A 23,285-nucleotide genomic window follows, 5' to 3' on the forward strand; every position below is an offset into this window, starting at 1 on the left:
ACACCAACAGGAAAGGGTCTTGAATCCTTCCTTATAACAGCATGGGTGTATCGGTTGTCAGACTAACCGAGTCGATTAGTGAAATTTTATTTTACCCAGTTTCCGTACAGTAGCTTCAGTAGTTAATGTAGCGATCCGGCTCACAGCCGAGTAGTTACAGAGTGGTATCGAGCAGGGTTCCTTACTTCCTACACACACATCAACATTGTGCCTACAGCTTCCAAGTAAGAACATCTCTCACTCAGTTTGTTTTCAGCTTTCATATCGGTTATGTGTGCTTCCATGTTTGCTCTCATGTTGGTAGTTAATTAATTTAGGTTTACAGTGATAGTATTTAACATGTTACCAGTAGTTAACTATAACATGATAGCGTTATATATGTGTTCTGCTATTTAGAAAATGAGTGCGAGGGCGTCCGGCTAAAGCGGCGGTGAGCTGAGCGAGGCGGGCGGTTGGTGCCTCCCGGAGACCTTAGTGGCTCGGCTACGGCTAGGCGGCGGGAGATAGCCTCCTTAAAGGCTAACCAGACTACTCCCCAGTCACTCCGATGCAACCTCACGACTCCGAATCACAGAGGTAGTACCGGCTCGGCTGCGATCGGTCGAGCCCGATGGCGGGGCTAAGAGAGAAGCTTACCTTATCGGTGGCGAGAATTAAGGCCCGAGAACTTCTGCACCGAACCATGGGATGCTGCATGGTTTAAAACACGGAAAGCACGATGGAACTTCTAGGCGGCGAGCACGAAAAGGTGAAGTGCCTTACTGGAGACGCCGCATGTGGTGGGCGGATTTAAGGCGAAGTGGCGATAAACCAGATGACATGGGCCAACTTCGAGAAAATTCTTCGAGGAATTCTTTCATATGCAAGTCACTGAACCGACACTATGACGAGTTTAAATTTCGTGGGCAACCTATCGATTCGGAGGCCGTGAAGAAATTCAGTTAACCCGTCGTGTCCGAACTAGTCATCGGAGAAAGAACGAGTACGCTTGATGTGAAGATGCTCGGACAGAGATCGCAATGAATGTGGCCGGTGGCGTTCATAGCCACAAACCACGAGAGGAGCTAGTGAGTAGTGCTCGATCACCGAGCACTATCGACAATATCACCCGGGTTTCCCACAGGCAAGGGACAAACTAGCTCGGTACTCAGCGAAACAACGGGGACATAGCTCCAGCGGAAGGAAACAAGGCAAGTAGTGACCCAAAAGGAGGACCAGGAAAACATTCCAGACATCCCAAGTGTGCTACTTGTGGGAAACATCATCCGTGAGTTTGCCGCAATACGCGAGTTGTTTTGAATGGGGAAGGGCACATGGCTAGCGGTGCGAACAAGAACGATCTTCCTCCGCCTCACCGACATATGGAGCTCTACACGGATGTATGTCTTAGATGGTCCAGATGATCGGGCGATTAGAAGCCCCCACTACCACAAATGCCAAGATTTTCTCACTGCCGAGAGGACGTAGCAAATGCCTCGGCGGTTGTCACAGTCGATCGATTTTTCGACATAATGCACTGTGTCTTATTCGACATCGGGCAACCCACTCTTATGTATCCGGCATTTGCCGAGAAACTAGCAACACCTCCGAAGTACTCAATAGTCGACAACGCTACCCTCAGAGACATTATGACATCTACGCACTGGCTCAGAGCAGTGCTGGTGATCCGATAGTGCTAGAAATGACCGACTACGATGTCATCTTTGGAATGGATTTTCTGATCAGATACGGCGCGTAAACAGAAAGTCATATTTCAACCTGAAGCGAGTACAGTTTGAGTACACGGGAAGCCAAAGAGGAAAGCCGAAGTTTCTCTCGGCATTGAAAGCAAACAGCTATTGGATTCGGGATGCGTGGGATTTTTAGCAAATGTAGTCAACACCAGCCGGACAAGAACCAACAGCTATCGAGGTTCGAGTCGTTTGTGACTACCCAGCAGTCTTCCCTGAAGAGCTACCGGGCTTAGCACAGACAGGGAGATTGAATTCGAGATAGAGCTCATTCCCGGCACAAATCCAATTTCCAAGGCACCATATCGCATGGCTCCCGCAGAACTGAAGGAACTTCAGGAGCAATTACAGGAGCTTCTTGACAAGGGTTTCATACGCCCTAGTCACTCACCATGGGGAGCACCTGTGTTGTTTGTGAAGAAGAAGGATGGAAGCATGCGCCTATGCATAGACTACCGTGCCTTGAACCAGGTCACAATTAAAAACAGGTACCCTCTTCCCAGGATAGATGACCTGTTTGACCAGCTAAAGGGAGCCACAGTGTTCTCTAAAATTGACCTCAGATCAGGATATCATCAGGTTAGAGTCAAGAAAGGTGATATACCTAAACAGCTTTCAGGACCAGATACGGACATTATGAGTTCGTAGTCATGCCTTTCGGCGTGACAAATGCTCCAGCTACTTTCATGGACCTCATGAACAGGGTATTCAGAGAATACTTAGACAAGTTTGTCATCGTGTTCATCGATGACATTCTTATCTATTCAGGCACTCAGGAGGACCATGCAGAGCATCTGAAAACAGTTTTGCAGATCCTTCAGCAGAACCAGTTGTACGCCAAATTCACGAAATGTGAATTCTGGCTAGACCAGGTAGCCTTTCTCGGTCACATCATCTCCAAAGATGGTGTTATGGTAGATCGCAGCAAGATAGAAGCAGTAAGTAACTGGAAGAGACCCAGGAACGCCAGTGAAATCAGAAGCTTTCTGGGATTAGCAGGCTACTACAGGAAATTCGTAGAGGACTTCTCCAGATAGCCTCTGACAGCTCTCACCGGGAAGAACAAGAAATTTCGGTGGAGGATGCTGAGAACGACTTTTAGCGAACTAAACGGAGATTGACCAGGTGCTCTATTTTAGCTATACCGAAAACACAGATAGCTTCGACATCTACGGTGACGCCTCTAAATTGGGATTAGGAGCAGTACTGATGCAGCAGGGCAAGGTGATCGCCTATGCCTCCAGACAACTCAAGGATTATGAGAGGAACTATCCTACTCACGACCTTGAGCTTGCAGCGGTGGTGTTCGCTCTCAAGATTTGGAGACATTATTTGTACGGAGCTCAGTGTAGAGTGTATACAGATCATCAAAGTCTGAAGTATTTCTTTACTCAGAAGGATCTGAATATGCGACAGCGTAGATGGTTAGAACTAGTCAAAGATTATGACATAGATATCCTCTACCATCCGGGAAAAGCTAATAAGGTAGCAGACGACTCAGCAGGAAGTCCAATGCTACCTTATTATCTTTAGCACTATGTCACCACCCCTAAGGAAGGAGATTACGGCCTTTAGTCTCGAGCTTATAGTGGGACAACTTTCCACTATGACCTTAGAGTCTACCTTGCTTGGTGATATTCAGACAGATCGGGACCACGAAATTCGAGAAAATCAAGCAAGGCTAGCGTAATCGGAAAATTGAGAGTGTCCGATAAGGGTGTTGTATTTTGGCGACAGATTGTGCGTCGAGGAGCTACGGAGACAGATTTTAGACGAGGCTCACAGGACTCCTTACGCTATGCATCCGGGCTCCACCAAAATGTATCAAGACCTGAAGAAACGCTTTTGGTGGGCCGGGATGAAGCGAGACATCGCCAGATATGTTAGCATCTGCCTCACCTGTCGGAGGGTCAAGGCGGAACATCAGCGATCAGGAGGAGTTCTGCAGCCTATACAGATTCCAGAATGGAAGTGGGAGGATATCTCCATGGATTTCATAGTGGGACTACCGAACCACGAATGGTTTTGATGCCATCTGGGTAATAGTCGACGGGTTGACTAAATCAGCCCACTTTTTAGCTATCAAGATATCCTACTCTATGGAGAAGCTAGCTCGGTTGTATCTCCAGGATGTCAGATTGCATGGAGTCCCACGAACCATTATATCGGATAGAGACAGCAGGTTTACATCATCTGGAAGTGTGTACAATCAACTATGGGCACCCGGTTAAAATTGACCTGACCTTCCATCCTCGAGACGAGATGGTCGGGCAGGCGAGTGAATCGGTACTCGAAGATATGCTCAGAGCTTGTGCCCTAGATTTCAAGGAAGTTGGTGCAAATATCCGAGTCTAGCAGAATTTGCATACAACAATTATCAGGCCACTATCGGCATGGCTCCTTATGAGGCACTCTATGGGCGGAGGTGCGGATCACAATCTGCTGGTATGAGAGTGGTGAGCAGAAGGAACTAGAGCTTGAGCATCTAGTGGCGATACCACAGCGACCATACTCAGATTCGCCAGGAGGATAGAGACAAGACAGAGCCGTCGGAAGAGCTATCCGATACAGCCTGAGACCCTAGAGTTTTCGATAGGGGATCAGTTTTCTCGAGTAGCTCCCATGAAGGAGTCATGCGTTTGGGAAGAAGGGCAAGCTAGCTCCCAGATATGTGGGACCATACCTTATCACGAAGAGAGTGGGCAAGGTAGCATATGAGCTAGAGCTACCTCAGGAGATGTCAGCTGTCCACAACGTATTTCATGTCTCCATGCTGAAGAAGCATATTCCAGACGCCACCCAGGTGATTGAGCCCCAGTTGGTACAGGTCCGTGATGATCTCAGCTATGACAGTCGGCCTATTCAGATAATAGACCGAGCAGTAAAGAAATTACGGAACAAGGAAGTACCATTAGTTAAAGTCAGCTGGCAAAATCACACAGCAGCAGAGGCGACTTGGGAGACAGAGGCCAGCATGAGACAGAAGTACCCAGAATTGTTTTAAGTTCGGGGACGAACTTTTTATAAGGTATGGGGGATTGTAAAGCCCGAAAAATTCCCAAATTTATTTTAGAATTATTCTATGATTTTTCTGGAATTATTAGATATTTTTCCGGAATTTTCCGAGTAGCGGGAGTAGCAAAAACAAATAGGTCGCAAAATAGCTTAGGCGGGAATCGAACCCGAGACCTATGGTGTAAGGGATAATGTTAGTAACCAGTTGAACCCAGCAGGGCCGTGCTGAAAGGAAGGAGAACCAAATATATTTATATTAGAGTTGGGTTCATTAAACCACTTAATATAAATAATAAACTTAAGTGGGGTTTGGTTTATTTTGGTTCGGCACCTCTTCACCTCACGACACTTTCTCTTCCAAAACCTCACCGCCTCTCCCTTCTTCTCCTCTTCCTCACGCACGGCACACCAAGGCAAGGGTCCATAGGATCATCTTCCGGCGACGACTCCAACACGAAAGGGGTTCTTCTCCGCGAGAGGAACGCGAAGACGTAAGCGGTTCGTCGAGCGGACAGTTTTCCGGAAACACCTAGCGAATAGAATCGTAAGAAAACCTTACGATTGAGGTAAGAAACCCCTCACCTGCAGTATAATTGCTCTCGCTTGTTAGTTTTGGCGTTAGTTCAGTAATTTTATAGTTTTCAGTTTTAGGGCATGCTTTTAGTGCACGCCAAGCATTCGATAGAATGTCCAGTTCAGAAGGATGTACCAATAGGCGTCCTAACAGCATATAAAATGTAATAGAAACATTTTATTCAGTTTATTATTAGTTATTACAGCTATATGGATCAGATATCCATTGGGTGGGCTCCTAGATAGCCTCTAGGTTCAGATAACCTAGCTCTAGGTTGAGATAACCTAGAAACACGACAAAGTAAAATTAAACAGTATTCAAGATTTTACTTTTATTCAGTTGGCATCGTGCTTGGATCAGATATCCATGGGCTGGACTCACAATCGTCCCTAGGTTCAGATAACCTAGTAACCTTACTTGGATTCGAACTTGCAATCCCGGGTCTCGTAGGGATGCGCACACAGTAAGTGCGGGCCCAACAGCATGTTTAGTATTTTCATCTATTATATGTATAGTTTTCAAATTTGAAACCAGTGATGAAAACACTAATTTAGCTTTCAGTTCAGTTCAGGTTCAATTTACATGATTTGAGTTCATGTACAGATTTAGACATATGCATGACTAGTTCAGTTTCATGCTCAGTTTATATGTTATGCCATGTTTCAGTTCCAGTTTATGCTTTGTTTGATATGCCATGCCATGCTTGCATGTTCAGTATGTTTTTTTCAAACAACATGATTTAAAATCATAATTGCATCGTATGCATGATTTAGTGAGGTAGATGGTTTCTTACTAAGCTTATTGGCTTACAGATACTACTTTTCTTATACTGCAGATACCGGTAAAAGAAAAGTGGATTAGCGGAGGCTGAAGGGAGATGCTACAATGATGTGTGTGTGCAAGGGGTCTGGAATAAAGATCCTTGGGATCTATACGCTTTTATTTCAGTTTTAGCACTTAACATGTCTAGTTTCATATTTAGTCTTGTTACTAATTGTTCTAGCTTAGTAACTATGTTTGGTTTAGCTTATCACGTTTAGAACATTGGTACTTATGTGCTTATATGTGTTTCCATTGTTTTAGAACTATTGTGTGATGTTTTGGCACGCCAAAGTGCTGAAATCAGAACTCTCGAGTGAAATCAGCTACTGATCGGTCCCCAGACCGATCAGGGTCTGAGCTGTGCCACTGGATCGGTCAGCCGACCGATCCAGAGAGATACAGTATGCTACTGTATCCTCCTGGATCGGTCAGCCGACCGATCCAGCTCGATACAGTAGCCTCGGAGGAGATTTCCAGGTTCCTGGATCGGTCTGCAGACCGATCCAGACACACCTGGATCGGTCTACCGACCGATCCAGCCTTTGTTGGTTCGGTCCGCAGACCGATCCAGCAAGGCACAGAATTGTAGTAAGTTTGATCGATCCGTGGATCGATCAGCAGCTAGCTGGGAAGTAAATTCTGAGTTCCTAGCTCAGATGGGAGATCAAGTATTCTCCTTAGCACGTGTACACCAACAGGAAAGGGTCTTGAATCCTTCCTTATAACAGCATGGGTGTATCAGTTGTCAGACTAACCGAGTCAGTTAGTGAAATTTTATTTTACCCAGTTTTCCGTACAGTAGCTTCAGTAGTTAATGTAGCGATCCGGCTCACAGCCTGGTACCCAGGAGTCGGGTCGTTACAAGTACCACTCAACCTTATCGTCATGTCGGACTAAGTCCACCTGCAGGGTTTAACATGACAATCCTTATGAGCTCCTCTTGGGGACATTCTCAACCTAGTATCTCTAGGACACAGTTTCCTTCTATAATCAACAACACACACTATAAGTGATACCATTTCCCAACTTATCGGGCTTATTGATTCATCGAACTAAATCTCACCCATTGATAAACTAAAGAAATAAATATCAAATATATGTGCTTGTTATTATATTAGGATTAAGAGCACACACTTCCATAATAACCGAGGTCTTTGTTTCTTTATAAAATCAGTATAAAAGAAACGACCTCAAATGGTCCTACTCAATACACTCTAAGTGTACTAGTGTAATTATACAGTCAAGATAAACTGATACCTAATTACACTACGACCTTCTAATGGTTTGTTCCTTTCCATTTTGATCGTGAGCTACTGTTTATAATTTATAAGGTACTGATAACATTATCTTCTGCATATGACACCACATGCTATGTTATCTACAATATAAATTAATTGAACAACTACAAACAAATGTAGATAATTTGACCAAATGTGATTCTTTATTCAAGACAAATGTTTACAAATGCTTAGGCTTTCAGTATACACTCCAACATGAACATTGTGAAGCAATATGTCCTCTTCCCAAACGTTTAAAGCATTTAATATCTCTATTTCTTGAAGATTTGATAGGTTCTTTACCTTTGACCAATGGAGAACTAGCATCTTTATTCTTCAAAAACTAGGTCATACTCTTTGATGCAAATTTATTATCTCTTTTGTTCCAACTAGATTTTCAAGTGGATGAATTTTGACCATGCTTGATTGAACCCTTCCTTTTGAGTTTCCATTAACTTTCATGGGCATATGCACCATATCTTCTAGCTCCACATAATGTTGCAACTCCACTACATTTGCAATTTCTGAATTCAAACCTTTTAAAAATCTTTCCATGGTTGCTTCTTGGTCCTCCTCCACATTGGCTCGAATCATGGCAATCTCCATCTCCTTGTGATATTCCTCCATAGTTTTGGATCCTTGGGCTACACTGTTAGACTTTATAGTCGTTGGTACAAATCTCGATAGTAATGTGATGACACGAACCTCTTTCTCATAATAGATTTCATCTCTTCCCAAGTGTCAACGGGTCTCTCGTTGTTTCTTCTACTGCTTAGAGAAATTTGATCCCACCAAATAATAGCATAATCAATAAATTCAACAGTAGTTAGTTTTACCTTCTTCTCTTCAGAGTAGTGACAATCAAACACTAATTCAACTTTCTTTTCCCACTTCAAATATACGTATGGATCGCTTTTTCCTTGAAATGAAGGAATCTTCATCTTGATATTTCCCAAGTTTCTATCAACATAATCATTCATTCTTTCTCTTCTACCACCAATTCTAGCATGACCATATCTACCACTAGAAACTCTATCATGAATGTCCTCAGATACGCCATCATCATCATTGTTGTCATCATAGTTATATTGCCTTGAATTTTGTGTAGGAACTCTACCCACTTGGTTATTTTGCAATCCCGAAATTACAGCATCTTGTCTCTCTAATCTATCGAGGATTTGATTGAATCTGATTTCCATGCATTCCAAGTGTTGTCTCAAGGCTCGTTGTTCAGGTGTTTCTCTCAGTCTTGCTTCCTCTCTACTTGTCGCCATTAATACAATCTATTGACACTCAATCACTCAACTCACTAATATTAGCTCTTTAAAGAACTTAGAATGGTGGCAATTTCCCTATAAGTATTCGTTGACTAATTTAAACTCCCAAGGGTATTAGGATAAAAGATAGGAATTGATATAAAAATACAAGTTGCATAATTAAAAACTGATATTAAGGACTAAAAGGAAATTTGCCAGAATTAAATCTTCGTAGAACTTAAATGGAATATATGGAATTGGAAAATGCAAGTATACTAGGCAAGACTTTAAAGGAGATGCGGAGTATACTAGACAAGACTTTAAAGAAAATACGGAATTGGAAAATGCAAGTATACTAGGCAAGACTTTAAAGGAGATGCGGAGTATACTAGACAAGACTTTAAAGAAAATACAGAATTGAAAAATGCAAGTATACTAGGCAAGATTTTAAAGGAGATGCAGAGTATACTAGGCAAGAATTTAAAGAAAATATGGAATTGGAAAATGAAAGTATACTAGGCAAGACTTTAAAGGAGATGCGGAGTATACTAGGCAAGACTTTAAAGAAAGATAAAGAATTGGAAAACGCAAGTATACTAGGGAAGACTTTAAAGAAATGCAGAATTGGAAAAGTGCAAGTATAGAAATAACAATTCTCTATACCCACCTTTTTTTTTTAATTTTTTTATTTTATTTTTTAATTTCAGCCTCTTTTTTTTTTTAATTTCGGCCTCTTTTTTTTGTTGAAAATATTTTTTCCTTTTTTTTGAATTTCAACCTTTTTTTATAGCAATAAGACAACTAAAAACTCACTAAAATTGAGATAATAATGATAAGTAGATAATGTTGAACAAAATAAACAAAGATTCAAGCACAAAAGAAAAAGGATAACAAAATCAATTTAGAAAAAACAAAATAATGATACCAAATGATGTGAATCCAAAGATAAAGATATCTCAAGAACCCACAACAAATGGAAGAAGAAAGAAAGAAAGAAAGAAAGAACTAAATTGATAAGATTGATGAAAAGAACCTCGACCCAATGCTTAGGAAAGCATGAACCTTGGTATAGAAGATGGTAGACGCCACAACCTTGGGATGGAGGTTGATAAGTCTTCGAACGCCACAAGGAAATAACTTGATAAGTTCTAATTCAATGAAGAACCAACAAGTGAGAGCCTCACCGTACTTTAGATTGAAAAATATATCAAAGATACATGTGTGGCCATCACCCCCTTTATTTATAGCTATAAGGTGACCAAAATACCCTAAAAGGCCAAAAGAATGCCCATTTAGTAAAGGCCTATGTAGACTACTTAGCCATTTTAAGCTTATGGCTTTATTACAACCCAAATAAAAATAGAAATTGAGTCTAAATTAAGCCTACATATCCTTACTATATAGACATGAGACTTAAGTGCTAATTAAGCTCATCTAAGGCTTGAATTAGGTTGACTATGCCAAATAACTTGCTCTTTGTCAAACCTTCTTTAATGGTAGCTTTTCCCTTCACATCTTCAATTAGTACATCAAGTGCTTCCTTCATCTTTCTAGCCTTAGCCCTTGTAACACCCCACCCTCCTCACTACTAGTCCATGAGGGCGGAGCGCTACTGGACTACTAATTTTTCTTAACTAGGGTTGTTCACATGTAAAGATCAATACATAAACTCTCTAATCATGCAATTAACTAATAGCGGAAAACTAAATGACTAATCTACACATACTACTCAAGTATACATTCACATCTAAATCTACTTATCAATCTAATCATGCGGAAATATATGTATTAATCTAAACATGCATGTATCCATTATACAACTCAGATAATAGGTCTAATGTGCATAACAATGCAGGAATTCTAAGTACATAAAGTCACCTTATGAATTAAATTATCTACATGAATAAACAATCCCAGTAGTCTAAATACAAATAATCTTAATAAAATCTTAAACTAAATCCCAAGGCTTCTATAGTCCGGGCATCACACATCCGTCCGCACCTCCTTGTCAACTTCCTTTGCTATAGCTTTTCCTTTCCTTTATCTGCAGTAAGAGAAAAATGCAACAATAAGGAAAATTGTTAGTAAGCGCTATCTAACTCACAAAACTCAAATATGCATGTAACTGGAAGAAATCTAAAACTGAATGCTCAGAAACAAATACTACTCATACTCATCTAACAGCAAAGGAAACAAAGCATACTGGAATGCTAAACATGTAAAGCAAATCTAAACAAACACGCTAGCATAAATGAAAATTGAACTTGCTGGATTTTAAACTTATGTGAAGCTTATTTCATTTGTTTAAAAACGTATACTTTAATTATTCAGAATAATAAGTTTAACTGAACTGATACATAAGCTGAGCTAAACTGATGCTAGGCAAATGCTGAATCTGAACTGTATTCACGTAACTGATTTGTGAAGTTTTGAAAACTATTTTTCATAATAAATAAAAATAATAATCAAACTGCTGGTGGGCCTGGTAACTGTACTTGCTATGCGCGCACCCCGGGGGGGTCCCTATCCGAAGAAATTTCGACAGCACCTCCCCTGTACGGCGGACAATATGAAACATTACTACATGCAAAATACACATCAGCCACAAACGGCTGGATTATATACACAACCACGCAGTTTATACCATCAACCCACTCGGCTGGAATAAAATAAACACAACCACGCAATTTAATAAGCCTACACGGCTGAAAGGAAATCACACAACAGCGTAAACGCAGCGGAAAACACAAAACAACACGAAAAACAAGACCAACAACAGCACTAACAAAAATGTCTGCAACCACTAGACTAGACTCCAAAAATTCACATCGACTCATTGAAAAGCAAAATACACAAAATCAACATATCATCCAAACAATAATAAAACAAAACAGAAATCTATCCTTGAGTGTGACGTGGGACTGGCAGCCGACATCTCTCCAAGCATCCATAAATCATCTACTGCTACCTGGCGAAAGAAAACCAATTTGCAAGGTGGTGAGTATTGGAACACAGCGGGTATAGGAAGATAGTGCATGAACATAATATACAAATAGAAAGAGAGCCAAGAGTATACAGTCTCATATGAGGAATAGCAGATACTATAATAGAACTAAAATAAATGCTCATACCTGAAACTATATCCTATGCTAGGTATAGTAGGTCAGAACTGGTACTAATCTGCTACAGTAATGCTCATACTACAGAGGTAATAAGCAAGGTATATACATATTTCCATTGACTAGACATCTACAATGAGAATATATCTCAACCTAGGCAAGCATATCAGCATATGTGAACAACAACAGTAAGCAATACAGCATATATAGGCAGCAGCAGCCAAAGCAAATATAATAACGACGGCGTATGCACGGATGGTCACTCCCGCCCACCTCTCTGCACGAGTCAGTGACAGACTGTACACCACTCCAGCTACCACTCACACAAATGGCCGAGGGGACAGTTGCATAGTAGCTAACTAGCTACATCTGCAATGGGGTCCCTGCTGCTCGTACTCCAGCTACCACTCACATAAATGGCCGAGTGTGGCACGACAGGACAAGCGGCATCAACTCCAACTACCACTCTCTCGAGTGGCCGAGGATACGGCATGCATGCAATGGCATGATGCGAACAATGCAACAGTCATCATATATATATATATATATATATATATAAGCAGAAATAGGTATGCTACATGGGGTCAGCATGCTCAATATCATACATAAATAAGCAACAGTCAAAGCAAACCAACATAGTATCTAGTATCTGCTACTGATCATGGAAAACAACAAGAGACTGTATGGATATAAAAACGAGTAACTCAAAGATTTTGTGTGGAAGTATCAAGCATAGGAAAAATTATGAGTGGAGTCAAGGTAAAGCAGTTCTTATCCAAAAATAGCTCATGCACCAAGTTCAAAGGACTAAAGAGACAAAGCAAGAAATATCCGCCTTTATATGTAGATCATGTCAACCGTCTTCAATCAACGTCCTGCAAATCACGTGATGTACAATTTAGCTAATTTCATAAACGACACTAGCTAAACCGAAACCTAACTTAATTAGGGGAAAACCCTAATTCAACTATGAACCTCGATTCACCCAAATACAATGAATAAATCCTTAATTAAAATCCACACTATCTAAATCTATCCCATCCGGAAAGGAAGCAAACCGAAATCATAACCAAGCCTGGACACAAATTAACTTTAGAACACCACCAATGGAAATCTTCCCAAGGAACCCAAAGAATATTGAAATCATCTCAAAAGCATAAACCATATTGAAATCTCATTACAACCTCCTTAGTCTACCCACTACATCACAACCAACTATAGAGAAACCCATTAACCAATCCCAATAGCACCAGCCGTCTAGCAATCATACAACAAACCTCAAATTCATAGTTAACTTCTGAAACCAGAACAACCTCACAGAAAAATCCACCAGAAATAGTTCTCGAATTTTTAAAATCTATAAGGAGAACAAAACAACGATCATCCCAGCTTAAACCATGAAAATCCAAGCAAGAACTCCATGAATCAGCACCCAACTCCGCAACATATTCGTATCGCAAACATGAACCCAAGCCTCATCAAATTCAATCAAAACCCCAAAACCCAAATCCGTGTGTGAAAACCAGAAAACATCTCGGATCTAGAACACTGAAACCTCCAAAACATCTTCGATTCATATGCTAAACCGAAACCAACATACCTAGAATTCTATCCGTATCTATTGAGGAAGGAACTCGCTGGGTCAGTTAGGGCATGTCTCGGAGAGGAGAGGATCAGCGACTACTGCTCGCGTGAGGGAGAAGAAGGATCTTGATGGCTGCTGGTTCAACGGAGAAGAGGAGATCGCCGGCTGTGCGGTCGCGTGAGGAGGAGAGATCGGCGGCGTCCGAGACCTCGAGAGAGAGGAAGGATGGAGAGGCCGGCAACTGAGCCCTCGGAGAGAAGAGAGGCATGGGAGCTCCGGCGGAGGAAGAGAGGAAAGGAGGAGGAGGGGAAGTGAGGGGGCATAGGAGGAGTTGGCGTGAAGGGAGTAGGGATTAATAACCGGAATCAATTCATCAGTTTCGAAAACTTAGGTTCCCTTTTATAACTTAGGGTTAGTTTAATTAAAGATAAGTTAATTCCTTAATCAATTCCTATTTAAATCAGGTTCCTTAAACAGTCTTTCCCCTGGCCCGATACTTATCCCCTTAACCTATTCATATGAGCTCCGAAAATTCTCAGAAAATTTCTAAAAATTCCTAAAAATTCCAATAAGATTATTTAACTACCGGATTTTACATTCTCCTCCACTAATAAAAATTTGGTCCCCAAATTTTCTACTTAACCCAAGAATCCTCAGCTAAGGGTAACAACCAAGTAGAATACCTATATATACTACTCTATTATAGTACCATGCACAAATCACCAACCTCAAGGGATAACTCTGTGGACTATTAGCTCACCATACTTCCGCTACCCTCACACCACCGTCTAGCCAACTATGGATAAACTAATTACATTTAAAATTCATAATGTACATTGTCACTAGATCTCATCACTAAACCTCCTCCAAGAAATCTTCTAATAAGAAATTAGAAATGCTGCTCACTATCCTTCCTAGAACTTTTCATATTTAATGTTAATGCCATCATCAGCAACCAAGCAATTATAAGGAACACGTTCTCACTCCATCAACTAGTCCAGTAAAGTCTCCCTACAAAAATCACAAGGAACCTCTTTTTCTTGGACAAATTATATCTAGAGGATCTTCCTTCGCAAATTTTACCTAACTCCATATCCCTTCCTCTCATTAAATTCTATATCCTGTGATTTAATAACATCCACTAGTACCAGCAACTTTGATAAATTGATCTTTCACAGAAAATCTAAATTCCCATGTCACCACCTGCTGCGTAGCCTCAAAATTATCTACCGAAGAAATTATTCAGCAACCCCAAAGGAAAAATAAAAATAAAATTTCAGCACCACTAACATTCACCTTCTTCAAACTCTACTCCCAATTTTTTTTTTTTGGTCGAATTCTGTTGCAACATACTAGCACGCACCAAATAAAGAGTTACTATTATCAACCCGGTCCAGAAACCCATCCAACATAAAGCAGTAAACTCATCTCCAAATCTGAATTAAACTTTTCCGAATTCTGCCACAGAATTTCCTCCAGCAAAGAACCGAACTTAAAATCAAATGCAACACCCTACTTTTGGAATCTGCCAAAAATGCAAATCTGAACCTTCATAAGGAAGCAATATCCATAGAAAAAGGAATCACAACCTACCCAAACTATTCAAATAGAAATCAAAGCTATATCAAGCAGCAAGAACATAATAAAACTCAAATCCCAATAGACATTCAAAAGGTTTAACAGTAAATTAAGTAGTGAATCCAAAGTTAAAATAACACTAGAGATATACCGTACTTCCTATAGCTCAGAGATATCCTGCCGCTGCCTGATCCCAAAACTCGAAAGTCAAATCGAGGAATCAACTTACAAAGGGAAAACAAAATGATCGGAAGATCGAAAATCATAAACCGAAACAAGATCAAAATTCCAGAACACAAAACACTGCATTTGACTCGAACCATGCTCTGTTACCACTAAATTGGTATCAGATTAACTCAAAAATAATCATAAACCGAAACAAGATTGAAACTGCTTTGATACCACTAAATTGGTATCAGATTAACTCAAAGAATCCAAAACGAAAAGCAAGTATCGTATACCTAACACTGATACCACTAAATTGTCACACCACGGGGGGGTCCCTGTCCGAAGAAATTTCGGCAGCACCTCCCCTGTACGGTGGACAATATGAAACATTACTACATGCAAAATACACATCAGCCACATACGGCTGGAATATATACACAACCACGCAGTTTATACCATCAGCCCACTCGGCTGAAATAAAATAAACACAACCACGCAATTTAATAAGCCTACACGGCTGAAAGGAAATCACACAACAGCGTAAACGCAGCGGAAAACACAAAACAACACGAAAAACAAGACCAACAACAGCACTAACAAAAATGTCTGCAACCACCAGACTAGACTCCAAAAATTCACATCGACTCATTGAAAAGCAAAATACACAAAATCAACATATCATCCAAACAATAATAAAACAAAACAGAAATCTATCCTTGAGTGTGACGTGGGACTGGCAGCCGACATCTCTCCAAGCATCCATAAATCATCTACTGCTACCTGGCGAAAGAAAACCAATTTGCAAGGTGGTGAGTATTGGAACTCAGCGGGTATAGGAAGATAGTGCATGAACATAATATACAAATAGAAAGAGAGCCAAGAGTATACAGTCTCATATGAGGAATAGCAGATACTATAATAGAACTAAAATAAATGCTCATACCTGAAACTATATCCTATGCTAGGTATAGTAGGTCAGAACTGGTACTAATCTGCTACAGTAATGCTCATACTACAGAGGTAATAAGCAAGGTATATACATATTTCCATTGACTAGACATCTACAATGAGAATATATCTCAACCTAAGCAAGCATATCAACATATGTGAACAACAACAGTAAGCAATACAGCATATATAGGCAGCAGCAGCCAAAGCAAATATAATAACGACGGCGTAAGCACGGATGGTCACTCCCGCCCACCTCTACGCACCATGACCCCTATATGGTCGAGATGTCGGGTCAGTGACAGACTGTACACCACTCCAGCTACAACTCACACGAATGGCCGAGGGGACAGTTGCATAGTAGCTAACTAGCTACATCTGCGATGGGATCCCTGCTGCTCGTACTCCAGCTACCACTCAAACGAATGGTCGAGTGTGGCACGACAGGACAAGCGGCATCAACTCCAGCTACCACTCTCTCGAGTGGCCAAGGATGCGGCATGCATGCAATGGCATGATGAGAACAATGCAACAGTCATCATATATATATATATATATATATATATATATATAAGCAGAAATAGGTATGCTACATGAGGTCAGCATGCTCAATATCGTACATAAATAAGCAACAGTCAAAGCATACCACATAGTATCTAGTATCTGCTACTGATCATGGACAACAACAGGAGACAGTATGGATATAAAAACGAGTAACTCAAAGATTTTGAGTGGAAGTATCAAGCATAGGAAAAATTATGAGTGGAGTCAAGGTAAAGCAGTTCTTATCCAAAAATAGCTCATGCACCAAGTTCAAAGGACTAAAGAGACAAAGCAAGAAATACCCGCCTTTATATGTAGATCATGTCAACCGTCTTCAATCAACGTCCTGCAAATCACGTGATGTACAATTTAGCTAATTTCATAAACGACACTAGCTAAACCGAAACCTAACTTAATTAGGGAAAAACCCTAATTCAACTATGAACCTCGATTCACCCAAATACAATGAATAAATCCTTAATTAAAATCCACACTATCTAAATCTATCCCATCCGGAAAGGAAGCAAACCGAAATCATAACCAAGCCTGGACACAAATTAACTTTAGAACACCACCAATGGAAATCTTCCCAAGGAACCCAAAGAATATTGAAATCATCTCAAAAGCATAAACCATATTGAAATCTCATTACAACCTCCTTAGTCTGCCCACTACATCACAACCAACTATAGAGAAACCCATTAACCAATCCCAATAGCACCAGCCGTTTAGCAATCATACAACAAACCTCAAATTCGTAGTTAACTACTGAAACTAGAACAACCTCACAGAAAAATCCACCAGAAATAGTTCTCGAATTTTCAAAATCTATAAGGAGAACAAAACAACGATCATCCCAGCTAAAACCACGAAAATCCAAGCAAGAACTCCATGAATCAGCACCCAACTCCGCAACATATTCGTATCGCAAACATGAACCCAAGCCTCATCAAATTCAATCAAAACCCCAAAACCCAAATCCGTGTGTGAAAACCAGAAAACATCTCGGATCTAGAACACTGAAACCTCCAAAACATCTTCGATTCATATGCTAAACCGAAACCAACATACCTAGAATTCTATCTGTATCTATTGAGGAAGGAACTCGCTGGGTCAGTTAGGGCATGGCTCGGAGAGGGGAGGATCGGCGACTGCTGCTCGCGTGAGGGAGAAGAAGGATCTTGCTGGCTGCTGGTTCAACGGAGAAGAGGAGATCGCCGGCTGTGCGGTCTATGGTGCTCGTGCAAGGGAGGAGAGTCACGGCTGGGTGAGGGCTCGGGAGATCGGCGCTGGTGCGGCGTCTCGGGTGCTGGCGTGAGGCGGAGAGATCGGCGGCATCCGAGACCTCGAGAGAGGGAAGGATGGAGAGGCCGGCAACTGAGCCCTCGGAGAGAAGAGAGGCCAGCGCTGTAGCTCGCTCGCGGGAGGAAGAGAGGAAAGGAGGAGTTCGACGTTGTGAGTTAGGGCACGGGAAGGTGGTGGAGTTCGGCGATGAGGAGGAAGAGTAGGGATTAATAACCGGAATCAATTCATCAGTTTCGAAAACTTAGATTCCCTTTTATAACTTAGGGTTAGTTTAATTAAAGATAAGTTAATTCCTTAATCAATTACTATTTAAATCGGGTACCTTAAACAGTCTTTCCCCTGGCCCGATACTTATCCCCTTAACCTATGTCATATGAGCTCCGAAAAATTCTCAGAAAATTTCTAAAAATTTCTAAAAATTCCAATAAGATTATTTAACTGCCGGATTTTACAGTATTCACGTAACTGATTTGTTAAGTTTTGAAAACTATTTTTCATAATAAATAAAAATAATAATCAAACAGCTAATGGGCCTGGTAACTGTACTTGCTATGCGCGCATCCCTAACTAGACCCGAGGTAGCTAGTCCCGAATCTAGTAGGGTTTACTAGGTTATCTAAACCTATGGACGACTATGGGAGCCCAACACAAGGACAACTGAGAGTCCAACATACTAGGTTATCTAAACCAAGGGACGACTATGGGAGCCCAACCCAAGGACAACTGAGAGTCCAACACAGTGCCACTGATAAAAGTAAAATACTGATTTATAAGCTGATTTATCTTATCTTGCTCTTACTAGGTTATCTGAACTTAGAGCTAGGTTATCTAAACCTAGGGGCAACTATGGGAGCCCACCCATTGGACCGTAGTCCCATATGAACTGAAGCAAGACTAAGCATGCTATATATAAGAATTGTAGATTAAATAAAAAAAATGCACTATAAGCTTAATTAAAATCTGTAAATCTAATTAAGCTACTAGAAATCTAATTGGATCTTCCAATACTAAACCATCAAAACTGCAATACTATAAATTCAAAATCTACATATAAGCCTAGTAAAAATCTGTATTCAAACTTAGATAAATCTGCATATCTACTTATCCCAAATTCTGCACTATAAAGACTAAACCAAACTGTACTATAATCTTTTAAAAATTGCACTATGAACTTAACCAAAAATCTGCATACAACTTAACAAAGAAAATTCTGCACTGCTCTACTTAGTAAAAATCTGCACAAACTATATTGCATAACAATTCCTCATGCTCAATTCTGTACACAAGCATATCAATTCCTCATGCTCAAGCAAACAGCACTAAGCAGTATTAATGAAACCAACCTACGGTCTAAAGCAAATACGAACTTATGGGTTGTCCTTGATCCTTGCCCAGCACAATGAAACCAACAGTAAGCTTTATAAAACAAAACAGTTCTGAAATAGATTTCATCGCAGCACACTTCAACAGAACTACAAAGGAGTAATCAGATCTTCCTTAAGCTTGCTAGCAAAATTTCACCATCCAAAGTTTAAATTGCCAAACAAATATTTGTCCAGAAATTTTAGAAACAATAGAAAGCCAAAGCATCATCAATCAAGGCTAAATCCACCAACAATCTGCCCAAAACTTCAAGAGCAATGAGAGGGATCAAACATCATCGAATCCAGCAACAATCCATCATATCGAACCTGGAACTTTACAAGAATTCGGAGCTACCCTACTGCAGGTGAGGAAGCACTTACCTTGCGTTCTTGGGCTCACTACTGAAGGAGAAAGTCAGCTCTAGGGTTTCGGGTATCTCAAGCTCTCGGTCCCTTCTTGTGCTCACGACCTCTCCTCGACGAGAGGACCACCACCCCGTGAAGAAACCCTCGGAGGACACCCTCGCCGGCTGTCGGAGACGTGCTTGCTTCCTGCTGCGGTTTCGCCCGATAACAGTCGTCGCGCGAGAGAGAAAAGGAGAGGAGCATTTTGGCTTTCCCGAACACAACCCCTAAATTCTCCCTTTTAATACCTAATATTTCTGTTAACTATCTTAAATAAATTCACTACCTTTTCTAAACAAATCCATCCGCGTGAACACTTAGTCAGCCGCGCATTGCTTAAGGCTTGGCTCGTGGGTTCAAATCTCGGCTGCAACCCTTTTCTTTCTATTATTTCCTGTTATTAACCTCTACTACTTAAATACATTTCATGCTTCTTTTATTCAGCAATGCCTACTAGGGCTCCTGGTCAGCCGAGACAATGAAAGGCTTTGCTTAGCCGGAGGTCTCCGGTTCGAACCTCGGCTAAATTTCTTTATTTTTTGCAACTTCTTTTGTTTAGTAAAAATACCAAACGACCTCCAAAAAATTACATAAAAATACTCTAAAAATTTCTAAAAATCTCTAGAATATTTCTAAAGTATTTCTAAATAATTTTAACCACTATTAGAACTCCAAATGATGAAATTTAGGTCATTACAATCCCCCATACCTTATAAAAAGTTCATCCTCGAACTTAGAATAATTCCGGATATTTCTGTCTCATACTGTCCTCACGCTCCTAAGTAACTTCCTCGTGCTTCTGGTTCTAAATGACTTTCACTAATGGTACTCCTTATTCCTTAGTCTCTTAACTTCTCGGCCCTCTATCATTCATATCGCATCGTACCCATTAGTGGTCCTTGGAAGGCTTGTTATAAAGTCTCTGGAGACCATAGGTGCATTAGTCACACTAAATGGCATGACTACAAATTTGTCGTGTCCATATCTGGTCCTGAAAACTGTTCTGGGTGTATCACTTCCTTTCACTTCCAACTTATGGTACCCAGAGCGCAGGTCTTTTTTAAAGAACGCTGTTGCCCCCCTTTAGCTGATCAAATAGATCATCTATTCTGGGAAGAGGGTATTTATCCTTAACTGTTACTTTGTTCAGCGCTCTAAAATCTATGCACATCCGCATAAACCCATCTTTCTTCTTAACATCAAATTATGTAAAGAGAGAAAATTTGAAATTGTCTCTATACTCTCTAGACATAAAAAAAACATAGAAAGACAATCAAGAACTTTTATCTAGCTTAAGCACATATAAACAAATTCTTCTAAAAATTTCTCTTTACTGTAGAGAATAAGAAAAGCATACAAAAAAATTAAATACTTTTATACTTGAAGACGGCAAGGTTGGTGCTGATGTGTGATGCTGGAGAATAGGAACGACTCTGATACCAACTATAACACCCCACCCTCCTCACTACTAGTCCGTGAGGTCGGAGCGCTATTGGACTACTAATTTTTCTTAACTAGGGTTGTTCACATGTAAAGATCAATACATAAACTCTCTAATCATGCAATTAACTATCAGCGGAAAACTAAATGACTAATCTACACATACTACTCAAGTATACGTTCACATCTAAATCTACATATCAATCTAATCATGCGGAAATATATGTATTAATCTAAACATGCATGTATCCATTATACAACTCAGATGATAGGTCTAATGTGCATAACAATGTAGGAATTCTAAGTACATAAAGTCATCTTATGAATTAAATTATCTACATGAATAAACAATCCCAGTAGTCTAAATACAAAGTATCTTAATAAAATCTTAAACTAAATCCCAAGGCTTCTATAGTCCGGGCATCACACATCCGTCCGCACCTCCTTGTCGCCTTCCTTTGCTAAAGTTTTTCCTTTCCTTTATCTGCAGTAAGAGGAAAATGCAACTATAAGCAAAATTGCTTAGTAAGCGCTATCTAACTCACAAAACTCGAATATGCATGTAACTGGAAGAAATCTAAAACTGAATGCTCAGAAAGAAATACTACTCATACTCATCTAACAGCAAAGGAAACAAGGCATACTGGAATGCTAAACATGTAAAGCAAATCTAAACAAACACGCTAGCATAAATGAAAATTGAACTTGCTGGATTTTAAACTTTTGTGAAGCTTATTTTATTTGTTTAAAAACTTATACTTTAATTCTTCAGAATAATAAGTTTAATTGAATTGATACATAAGCTGAGCTAAACTGATGCTTGGCTAATGCTGAATCTGAACTGTATTCACGTAACTGATTTGTGAAGTTTTGAAAACTATTTTTCATAATAGATAAAAATAATAATCAAACTACTGATGGGCCCGGCAACTATACATGTTATGCGCGCATCCCTAACTAGACCCGAGGTAGCTAATCCCGAATATAGTAGGGTTTACTAGGTTATCTAAACCTAGGGACGACTATGGGAGCTCAACCCAAGGACAACTGAGAGTCCAGCATACTAGGTTATCTAAACCTAGGGACGACTATGGGAGTCCAACCCAAGGACAACTGAGAGTCCAGCACAGTGCCACTGATAAAAGTAAAATATTGATTTATAAGCTTATTTATCTTATCTTGCTCTTACTAGGTTATCTGAAGTTAGAGCTAGGTTATCTGAACCTAGGGGCGACTATGGGAGCCCACCCATTGGACCGTAGTCCCATATGAACTGAAGCACGACTAAGCATGCTATATATAAGAATTGTAGATTAAATAAAAAAAATGCACTATAAGCTTAATTAAAATTTGTAAATCTAATTAAGCTACTAGACATCTAATTGGATCTTCCAATACTAAACCATCAAAACTGCAATGCTATACAATTCAAAATCTACATATAAGCCATGTAAAAATCTGTATTCAAACTTTGATAAATTTGCATATCTACTTAACCCAAATTCTGCACTATAAAGACTTAACAAAACTGTACTATAATCTTTTAAAAACTGTACTATGAACTTAACCAAAAATCCGCATACAACTTAACAAAGAAAATTCTGCACTACTCTACTTAGTAAAAATCTGCACAAACTAAATTGCATAACAATTCCTCATGCTCAATTCTGTACACATGCATATCAATTCCTCATGCTCAAGCAAACAGCACTAAGAAGTATCAATGAAACCAACCTTCGGTCTAAAGCTAATACGAACTTATTGGCTGTCCTTGATCCTTGCCCAACACACCGAAACCAACAGTAAGCTTTACAAAACAAAACTATTCTGAAATAGATTTCATGGCAGCACACTTCAACAAAACTACAAAGGAGTAATCAGATCTTCCTTAAGCTTGCTAGCAAAATTTCACCATCCAAAGTTTAAACTGCCAAACAAATATTTGTCCAGAAATTTCAAAAACAATAAAAAGCCAAAGCATCATCAATCAAGGCTAAATCCACCAACAATCTGCCCAAAACTTCAAGAGCAATGAGAGGGATCAAACATCATCGAATCCAGCAACAATCCATCATATCGAACCTGGAACTTTACAAGAATTCGGAACTACCCTACTGCAGGTGAGGAAGCACTTACCTTGCGTTCTTGGGCTCACT

Source organism: Zingiber officinale, chromosome 3A, assembly GCF_018446385.1.
Source record: "Zingiber officinale cultivar Zhangliang chromosome 3A, Zo_v1.1, whole genome shotgun sequence".
NCBI classification, from domain to species: Eukaryota; Viridiplantae; Streptophyta; class Magnoliopsida; order Zingiberales; family Zingiberaceae; genus Zingiber; species Zingiber officinale.